This window comes from Colius striatus, chromosome 1, assembly GCF_028858725.1.
Source record: "Colius striatus isolate bColStr4 chromosome 1, bColStr4.1.hap1, whole genome shotgun sequence".
NCBI lineage: Eukaryota > Metazoa > Chordata > Aves > Coliiformes > Coliidae > Colius > Colius striatus.
This window is the reverse complement of record NC_084759.1, coordinates 57,534,400-57,545,662: the sequence shown is the minus strand read 5'-3', so window position 1 is coordinate 57,545,662 and position 11,263 is coordinate 57,534,400. Positions and strand designations below refer to the sequence as shown.

Sequence of the window (11,263 nt, the reverse complement as noted above, 5' to 3'; positions counted from 1 at the left end):
AACAGGCAATGACATTGAAGAGCAGTCATGAAAGATTTTAGTCTTCTAAAACTCACATAAAATTTTCGAATATCAGAGTTTCAGAAAGACCCAGAAAATGTATTTGAAAAATGTTTCCTGACAAGTAGAAATAGACCTGTCTCTACCAATGTCCAAGGCCAGACCCAGAAATAATGGGCCTGTTTAAAATTTAAGGTAAAAAGCACAAGATAGCTATGACAGGGAAAGCATGCAAGAAGAAGAATCACTCTAAATTTGACTAAAATGCATACCCCTTACCTCATGTCTCCACTACCAGCTGTCATTGGAGACATGACTCTGTAGACAGCTTGTTCTGTGTTGTATCTATACAGCTAAATGCACCTGTCCCGGGGAACGACTGTTCACCTGTAGATAGGAGCTGCAGCATGCCTTCACACCCATTACTTGGTTCTTCCCATCTAGAGCAGGCTGCTCTCATCCACATTGCATGGCATTTCCTATGGTTCTCCCCTCTGCCCTATTTTGGTGACCCTGGGACACAATATCTTTTGTGCACCTTTCCCCCCCGCCCCCTGCCAAGTTCGAAGAGTTAAAAATATTGTGAGAGCAATGCTTCTGTCTGCCAGCACAGCAATAATATATCAGATAGTAAGAAAGTTGCTGCAGGTCCTGGGGGCATCTGGGGTGTTTGAGTATGTAAATCTTGACAGGAGCATCAAATAACCAAATCTATTGAAAACTTTTCTATTTTTCCTATAATGAGGGACCTTCAAAGTGAATGACCACCCAAATCATAGCTGGGTTTTGTCTGATGGAGAGCTATTAGCATCCTTCAAAAGGAATCCAGGGAGTGAATGAATACTTCCAATCTGCAAGACTGGCTCATTTTGCTCTGTACAGCTTCTCATATGGGTGGACTACGCAATTACTACGCAGCTGTGAGAAGTAACAGAAATATTTGGGACAGTATCCCAGACACGTATCTGCAATCAGGACCCTACTACCAGTCTCTTACCTCCACCCAAATGTCCTTGATGAAAGTTACTTCCAAAGGATGTGAATGGGTGCCCTGTTCAAATACTCAGAGCTAAGGATATCAGATAGGGGTAATGAGAGAAATAATCTCAAAGCACTCCTTCAGAAGCTTGTCAGATCAAGTCGTAGGCAAGGCACGGATATTTATATATATAAATATAATACCACTAAACAGACATTAGATACCACTATGTAATGCAAACAGATTGAACATGAACAGCAGTATCCCATGTGAGATTGTACAGTGAAACCACAAATGTAAATATTAAACTTTGCCCAGACAAGCACATCAGTGGTTCAGGCAAGTTATTACTTCCCTAATACTATTTACTAATGTCTAACTACAGTAACCAAATGTTTGGTTTGAACACGTATTTTAAAGGTTGCCTTAGCTCAGCTATTCCAGTAGCCCTATCTCAAACAAAACCCCAGCCAAGACAAAACCTGCACTTGGGAATTTTTAGGGAGGGACTTCACATATTTGTACAAAGCACTGAGGCTGGAGACCTGACTAGGAGCACTACTGAATGACTGCAATTTAAGTGATTCTTATAGTTCTATTTAATTGCACTCTTCAGGTAAGATTTTATTCTTTATTGGAAACCTCTGTTTGTACCAATTTGTTAAGCATAAAATAACATCAGCTATTTTTTCAAAAATATTTTTCCAAAGTGTGGGCTGACTACAGTAGTGAATAAAAACAAGAACAGAGGAAAAAAAACCCAACCAAACAACAAAACAGGGGGGAGGGTGCGTGTGATTGAAGTTAAAAAGTATATAAATCACTTCAGAAAAATAATTTGCAAATTCATTGTGTGAAGTAATTAATCAAAGCATCGCTGAGTTATAGCACTTGAGAGACTTTGATCTGACAACTGGAAGAAATATAAAGAAACTACTGGGTATCGAGCTACAGTGTTAGGATGTAAAATGTTTCTCCATGCTAGTCACAAGTTTAATTACTTCTTTTTTTCCACTGACAGACTCAAATTAAAATAAATGGGCCACATCGAGACAAATTTCAGATGCATGAAGCACTTAAGAATATATTGTTCCCATAATACAGGAATATCATTAAATTTATTATTAAATCTGTTCTTTTTTTTCTTTCACTGGGAACTGCATTGGGAAAGTGAAATAGAATGCATAGCAAGTGCTAACATCTTCTATTTTAGGTGCTTAATTTAGAGATTTTAAAGTGTTTTTATTTTTACAAGAGTAAATATGTCTACCTGGATTTACAGCAACATGCAATAAGAAAAATAATTATGGTAAAAAAACACAGAAGTGAAATATTAACTGAAATGTCTTAATACTTTCATTCCTTACTCTCAATATGAAGAATTTCAGTTTGAATAACAGACAGAGGTTGTTCTGTTAATCTGTAGAGGTTTGTGACTCTCAAAAGTGACTTGAGATACATTTAAAGTAACTAAATACATTTTTGAGTGCCTAACTGCAAGGAAAAAAAAATCTTGTCAAATTCATTCAAGTCTATGTTACAAATCAGGGTTTTTTTGAAGTAAATGACACTGCTGATAAGGGAAATTATTAAGTCAGTATGTACTGCTCCCAAGTCCTGTGAAATATAGCTGGGGCTGGTCCATCATAGTGGGACTCATATCAATATGCATACAGGCAGAAACCAGGAATCGGGTTCAGCATACCCAGAGTCAACATTTCTGCTCATTTGTCTTAAAAGAAAAAAACATAAAGTTTGAAAAGAAGTGTCATTGTTATACCATCTGTGTAATGGATTTTAAAAACATAAGAAAAGTTTATTGTTTAGTCTGTATTCAATCGCACAGAGAAATGTGATGTATCTAAAAAAGCACACAAATTAATGGCAACACATGCATGTTAGCCCTACCATATTAACACTGGTTGATAGGAAGAGGTCTTGAATTGCTTTTTAATCTCCACAGTAATGATCTCACTCTTTCCCTTTCCTCTTTCCCATCCTCCCAAAGCTATCTTCTCCCCGTTTCACAGTCTCTTGCCTTCTTCTCAGTTTTCTGCTCTATCAGTAATCTGTAAATAGCAATCAGCAGAGACAACACTTAATTGCTCACATTAATGAAGAAGTAGGAAAAAAATCCTTCTTTTCATCCATTTGAGTGGCTAGCTAAATACAGAGGCTTCATTGGCTGAGGCTGCTGTTATTTAGCCATAACTCCTCTGTATATGGTATACACAATGGCAGTGAAGGAGTCTCATTCTTGTGCCCCTGCTGACTAAATTGTGTGAGCAATTATGCAGTCCTGCAGCAGTGGGCTCCAGAAACACTCCTTTTTGTGTGTGAGCTGGCAGTGACTGTGGGTAGGCTGGAGCTGAAGGGAAAAGGTGAACTATATAATAAAAGGAGAGTAGTAGCAAATGTACTAGCATTTCCTCTGGGAAACACACCTAAAAGCCAGACAATTCAGAGAATGTGAACATCTTTTTTGTGTCTGATTCACTAGTGAAATTATCCTTAAATAGGGTTGTTTTAAAGCAGACGCTTCATTCTTAAGAGTCTCAGACTTGAAGGTCCCCAGTACCCAGGATGCAGTGGCACCTTCAGATCTTATTTACTTCACAGCAAGGAAGAAGCCAAAAACTCACATGGACTATCAAGTCTGAAGTATCAGTCTAAAAGGAAAAGAGTATGATCTTTCTTTCTGCAGACAAAATCGAAACACAATCTTAAAGCAATGAAATGTCTCAATTGCAGTTCTTGACACAATGTGCTTTGCAAGCCCCAACCTCACCATATCCTTCCTGAGGCCCTGCTTCCTTCCAGACATCAGTGCTTGTTCACAGGCGCCTGATCTCAGCTCTCAGACTATGATTCGCTGAGTTCTCATGTCATCAAAACTTTGTTTTGCAATCCACCCATTCCCACAACTTTCCAAAGGCTGCCTCGATCTCTTGCAAGGCTATGAAATATGGCACAATGAGGGTTAACAGGAAAAGAAACGCCTGTTTGGAAAAGAAAATTTAAAAAAGAAAAAAAGAAAACAACAAGAAAACAAAAAGAAAACAAAAAGAAAACAAAAAGAAAGAAATCAAACAAAATTCTTGACTCCTTCCTTGCACTACATGAATCCAAATAAGCAAACATAATTAGGGAAGGTCATCCTAAAAATGAGATATCCTCTCTTTCACACAATTTTCTTTATAATGTGTATATATATATATATGTCTAAAATCCTAAGACATAAGTAACAATTTTAATTTTCAATATTTCTTTGTCTTCCACATAAGTTCACTGGGGGGGAATAAGTAAAAAAAAAAAGAAAAAAAAAAGTCTGTCTTCCCACTCACACTGAGGAACTAATTGAGTAATTTTCCAGAAGAACTTCACCAAGGAAAAAAAGATTGCTAGGATGCTTGAAAAATATAACAGCAGACAAAACAGAACATCATTAACCCTAGTTACATTTATTGGAAATGACTTCTTACGCACTTTCTTCAGTATCTTACACATAGATGGATAATTATGTGACTGTAGCCTCCTTCCTCCTGCCTCAATTCCATTTTCTTTCCATTTCCATTTTTTTGGTTGTTTAGCATGAGGAAACATAATAGAAGTATTTGATTCAGAAGAAAAATCTGGAGGGAAGATGGAGAGGAGCAGAAAATCAGTGTAATGAAGATAGAATAGGAATCTTTGTAAATAAAAGGAAAAGGTAAAAAGACAAAAAACATACAAAAGGGAAGGAGAAGTAGTGAAACGTCATATCAAATCACAGAATGGCAGGAGTTGGAAAGGACCTTTAGAGATCATCTAGTCCAACCCTCCTGCTAAAGCAGATTCACCTAGATCAGGTCACACAGGAACATGTCCAGGCGGGTTTGAAAACCTCCAGAGAAGGAGACTACATATCCTCCCTGGGCAGCCTGTGCCAGGGCTCCCTCATCCTCACAGTGAAATAGTTTTTCTTTATATTTAAATGGAACTTATTGTGTTCCAGATTCTTTCCATTGCCCCTTGTCCTATCACTAGATAGAACAGAAAAAAGTGATGTCCAACTATTTTCTGATAACAATCTACGTATCAATGTTGCGTTAACTAGTGGTCAGAGTTTAATCCTGTCCACATAAACAAAACATTCATAAGCAGTGGTACATCAGCAGCCACTGTGGTTTTTTTTCATTTTCAGGTGTTTCTTTTTGTCTGTCACAAAGAGATGTATTATTCTTCTCTGTTGGATGAAGCATTTTGAATTTTTGTAAATTCTTGTGTTGTCTTACTGCAAGGAATACGTGTACTGCATAAGCAGATATTTAATCTTGCTTTTCTTTCTACTGAAGTTCAAACTGCATAACCCTCATTTCTCCCACAAAAGTGAACAATGTTCCACAAAAGCAAGTATTTGTTTCTTTACTCACTTTGTTTTACCTCCAGGTTATTTCCAGAATCTTCTGTTCTCTATTCTCTTTCGCTTGAAGAAAATTAAAAATTAGTGATATGATTGCTAGGAATTCTCCTTCTCGCAGCCTTTGAGCATCCTGGAAGTTGTTCATTTGCTGTGAGGTATCTAGTGATTTCAAGTCTTTAGAGAGGATGTACACCACCATTCATGGTTCTCCACTTTCTGAATCAAGAGCGGATATGACATCAATATCAAGCCTCATGCAAAACGTTATTGCTCATTCTTTAAATAAAGTCTTTGTCAAAGACCATCTTTCCGTCTGAGGTGGTTGTGGATATATTAGTTTCTTTTGTTTTCAAAATGGAGTCACTTTGCACAAAATGTGTTTTATTCTATATCACTACTTGGGTCTTAGAAGATGTCACTCCGTTTCTATATTGTGGACATAGTAACAACTGAAAATATCAAACCGCATGCAACTAATCCCTTTTCACTTCCTTTTCCCTCATAGTCACAGCCTGCTTCTCCTCAATACTCTCTGGTTACTTTTCCATGAGTTCCATGGTACTTTTCCTTGAATCTGAGTCTGGGAAATTTGTTAAATCTGGTTGTCCAAGAAATAATTTAATTAATTTTTTTAATCTGAAAATTAATGGGATTTTTTTTTAATGTCAATATTTTTTTGTGATATTTCCTACAGGACGAAATTTTATGGTCCTCATCTTACAGTTAGAAAACAGGAAAAGGAAAGTTTATGCCATAAGCTCAAATATGGCAAAACTGACTGCCTGTGGAATAGCATCTGCAAGTTCTGGGCAGCATCTCCTCATCTGCACCCTCTTAAGTTAGGCTTACAACTGTGAAATTGTACTTATTTAGCACTGAAAAGTGTTCTCTACTCTGGTACATCATACTGCAAAAAAAATGGAAGACATCAGAAATTTGTGATTTAGAGGTGTGAGATATGCAAGCACTTAGATGTAGCATGAAACAGGAGAGGGAGCTCTCAGTACACCAGCCAACAACAAAGGCAGTCTCCAGTGCAGCAATGCTTCCCAAGCCAGGAAAGAAGAATCATCTCCCTTTGCTCTCAGCAGGAAATAGGTACAATTTTCTCACCTGCAGAGTCTGACCTTCGGTATTTACTGGCAGAATAGTTATCTTAAAATTGCATCTTCCCTTCATCAAAAGCTTTCTTGATCATTGGTAAAATGTGGTACCTGGTTTTGCTGCATTACACAGAAAAACCTGAACTAATTATCTCCTCACCTTTGCCCTTTTGATAAAATATATAAAATCTAACTTGGTTCAGCAAGCAACTATACCAAACAGCAAGCAAAAGAGCAAGGATACCACCAGCAACAAGTCAGAGATCCAATAAGTCTTTCACAGTAAGAGAACCATGCACAGCTGCTTTTTGCCTTATTTTCTCTCTTAGGTCTTTACTTCGTATGTGTATAGATCAGCACCACAACCTTCTTCTGCCTTGTGGCTTTATATGCCAAATGTAAACAATGTCTTGGTCTGTGATCTGTGATCAAGATCACCACTAGAAATTACAATTCCTGTTTGCAGCTCTTTCCTTATTTATTGCAAGGTGCTGCACTCACTCAACTTGAAATCAAGTAGAGACTCTTGGGATGTCTGAAAAAGAAGCAGTTAATTATAGAGTAGCTATACATGCAAGTAACAGGGCAAAGAAGTTAATTTTATACGCAAAACCAAAATATTATTGAAATCAGTCAGGAATAATTCATCCAGCCACCGCCACCTGGTAATTTTAGAGCAAGTAATACGAACAAGCAGAAGGATTGAAACAAAGGTTTAACAGACATTGGAAAGGCTTCACATAGAAAGCAGATTGTATATATTCTGAATCATCACCCATCATAAATTCCTAATAAAACAGCATGATTTTTAGAGTAATAACCTTAGGCAAGACACATATGAAGCTGAAAAAAAAATCTTTAAATGGTTCTGAAATTACCTAACTTTATTCATCTGGTAATTCTGTAAGTATTAAACCTTCAAAAGAGAAAACAATGGGACATTTTATATTCTTTTATTATGAGCAGTATTCAGCCCACTGAATACCAAAAAATCAATAGATTTTAGGTAAGCTACAATAAAGAGAAAGGCTTATAGAAAGAGTATTAATTAAAATTATTTTTGAGACAAATCAACATAAACGTTGATTATTAATCACTTATTAAGCGTTCATGATTTGTCTCTGAAGTTAGGAAAAACAAATGAATAAAGACAAATGTTAATAAATGTAAGAAATCTGAATAGATGGAAAAAAAGTGCTCCTAGGATGGTCCAGGGAATTGAAAGAAAATTTAGATGAGGCTTGCTTAATTTAGGAGAAATGAGTATCCACTAGAGAAGACAAAGAGCTAGTAACACTGAAAAACCAAAGTTCATCCAAGAATGATCGAAAAATAGTTGTCTTGGGTAAAACAAGACTGCAAAATTCAAAGGTTTCTAATTACCAGAGAAGTGATTTCAGCTTAACTACTTTTAAGATCAAACTGGATACGTTTCTAAAAGGAATGGCATGTCTGCCAGCAACAGCAGAGATCTGTTACCCAGGAAGTTGTGGCTGTTCCAAGACATCCTCTCTTATTTCATGTCCTTACTGAACAGAGGTTTGTCACCACTGGCTGATATTCCACAAACAGAAAGAGGGGCTAAAATTGTCAAATGCACTCTATAAGTAAATTATCCACTGCAAATTATTTATTAGTTTTATTATTCTATAACTCATGTAGTGAATGAAGTTCATCTAATATTAATGAATTCTCTTAGTAGGACTAAATTAAAGATTTGTCATCAAACACTCAAATTGCAGGCATTGGACTCTCAAAGAATGCTGCCTACTGTTCACTTCCCTGACATCAAGAGTTTGCCTTTTTTTTTTCCCCCATAGGACACATATTTTCCATCAAATATTTATGAAAAAATTTCTACAGTTAAAATTTACTTTGAAAGTAAGAGCTGCTGGGTCCAAAACTTGTGTGTATTGATACATCTGCAAAGCACTCCACTGACCTAGCACCTAGCCTGATGAAATCTATCTGCATATGCTGAAATATAAAAAGTTATAGGGAAACATCTAAATTGTGACTGCAAAGTTGTAGACAAACAAGCACAACAGCCTTGTCAGCGGGAACGAAGGAGAAAGCATCAGTAATGGAAAACATTAAATGCTGTGACAAAAGCAGAGGCCATACTAAATCAACTTGGAAATATACACAGACAGATACAAAAAATAAGAAACAAAAGTTCTACATTCTAACTTAAAGGAAGGATCTCGAAGGTTACTTTGAAAATTGCTCAACCACTAAACTAAGAATATCCAAATATATAGGCAAGAATTTGCAGTTGGCTAAAAATGAGAGAAAAGACAAAGCAAATTGATTGAAAAAAAAATCAGGTATATACTGGAAAAAACAGAATGCTGTTTGTAATAGAAGAAAGTAAAATCCCTTCCACAGTGGATGACTTCCATTTTCATCTCCAGCTTTCAAATATTTTGACATAAAATGCATATATATGATCATTTTTTTTTTCAAGCAAATTTAGGGTCAACCACAAACACACAAAAATAGAGTATTTTCAGGCTGTGAATCTTAAGCATCACTTTGAATGGTACTGATAGCAGAATAGTAGGAAGGATAAACTGGGAACAGAGAAGGATGCTAAAGCTTAATGAATGGTTTCTTTGTCATCATACCTGGGGATTTGTCATAGTTTCCTGTGAATTTACTAAATACAGAATTGAGCTATAGGTTTTCGGTCAGGATGTTCAGGAGTTCAGAGTTTAGTTATACTTGATAGAAAACCTTTGAAGATAAAGTTTTATTTTATCTATTTATAATTTTTCCTCCTTTTTTTTCCTGTGGTTTGGTCTGGTTTACTCATTGCGGGATACAGATCAGAAAGAATTGGTTTAGTCATGCTGTTAACAGGAATGATATGGGTTCTTGTTTCATTTGTGCCTATCACCAGCAACAGGCTCGCTGTCAACACCATTCCCCTATTTTCTTCAAGGATGGTTCAAGATATCAAGAAGATATTAACAGCCCTAGGAGCAGGACCAGAGACCATCTATCAGGTACATGTACCAAAGCTTCACTCTGCTGCACCCCCTTTCCAAGTCAATTTCTATTTCTTTTAAGCAGTAGAAATTTGGAAGACCCCTTACTGGAACATATTACAGAACAGCCTTTGGGGAGTAGCTGGAGAGCTCTGAGCTCCTGGAGGCTAGATCTCATGTTTCCTAGGGTACCACATTCACATTTTTGCATAGCTACACTTTTTTTCCAGAGCTCATTCTTAGTATTATGTTGTGTTCCTTATCCAGACCAGTCGTCAGGCATGCAGGTCTGAGTCACTAAAATGAGCCTGGGCATGTAATAGCCAGATTTTCCCTTTGTCTAAATCTTCTGAATCTGCATGGTCCAAAATCAGGCAAATGGAGAAAGTGGAAGAGTGTACTCTTAGTTAATTTTTGGTCATGTACTTTTAAAACGAATTATCCTTTTGCAAACACAGGTCTTTCTGCTCTATTGTTTACATTTATAAATTAAAAGAATTCAAGTTCAAGTTGAAATACAGCTCTAAATGGAATGACACAATCAGAAAGAGAAAGAAGGAAACAAAATATAAACAGTAAAATGAGTTCCCTCATCTCCTGTAAGAGAAAAGAGAGGGAAGTTAAGGTGTGGGTCATATGCAGATGTAGTTTTGGACCTGGTTGGGAGATCTGCAGCTACAGCTAAAACGGTTGCCATTGTAAAATCTTGGGTAGATGAGATGCACAGTAGATAAGTGGCAACCAGTTTCTCCCTTGAAGCACTTTACAACTCGGTTTGAATTCGTAAGTGGTCTGATTGTACATGTGCAAATGCTTCCATATAAAGGTTAGGCACCCATTGTTATTGCAGCGTCTGTTAAAAAAGATAGCCATATCGGTTGCTAGGAGATGGCAGACTTCTGGAGAAAAATCACTCCTGATTAAAAAAAATGATTTTACATAAAGACCCTCTTAAATATAAATATCTTTGACAGCAGCTATTATTAGTCACTGAGTTCCTTCACAACCAAATAAATGGCAGCAAAATACATTATTTGAATACCGTTATACCCTAAAGTGTTAAATAGATTTTTCACCCTTTTCTCCCCTCCTTTATGTTACTCCAAAGTGATATTTGCTTCCAGCTAAAATTGCTGCCTTCCTTTTTCTGTAGACCGTTCGACGAAAGAAACATTTGGAGAACTAAGCTCTAAAATGGAACTTGCCTGTCTTCCTTCCACCGATAAAACCAGCTTTGCTTAAAATGGATTGTACAGAAAGAGAAACACTTTATCAGGAAAGAACTTGGATGTAAAAAGCCAAAAAAAACCACCAACCTGCAGCAAGTCTTCACAAATGGATGGTTGGGAGAAGGCAGGTGGGAGGCTGTGCCACGTGAAAGTGACCAACCATCCAATTTCATTTCAATAATGTTTGTAATTTTCTTCCTACTGTGGTGGTTGAAAGTACAGCTGCCCTATATTTGTGTCCATGTGCCCAGCTTTTGGTGAACATGACCTTAACAAATACAACATGAAACAAACGATATACTTGCTGTTTTAAACTTGTGTAGTCAATAAATGAAACAATAATCTTTCCTAATTTAGTGTGCTCAGACTTGCTATTGTGGACATGAGAACTCCCCAGCTGCAGAACACAAAGGCACGCTGTCAGCACAATATGTGGTTTCAGCAGCTGTGCCTTCCATTGACCAGAGCTGGGAGAAATGTAGATCAAATACCAACAATAAGAGATCGATGTTGTCAATATTAGCATGAGAAAAAGTGCACCAGACTCCGAGTATGTCCTT

General features: G+C 36.9%; 1 long non-coding RNA gene across 1 annotated transcript; it reads left to right on the top strand.

Annotated features, from left to right (window-relative positions):
* Positions 1-1,505: 1,505 nt before the first annotated feature.
* On the top strand, positions 1,506-11,038 carry LOC133629661 (uncharacterized). Its single transcript, XR_009821109.1, has 3 exons — positions 1,506-1,595; positions 9,387-9,492; positions 10,628-11,038. It is a non-coding gene; the product is annotated as an uncharacterized LOC133629661 (long non-coding RNA).
* Positions 11,039-11,263: the final 225 nt, after the last annotated feature.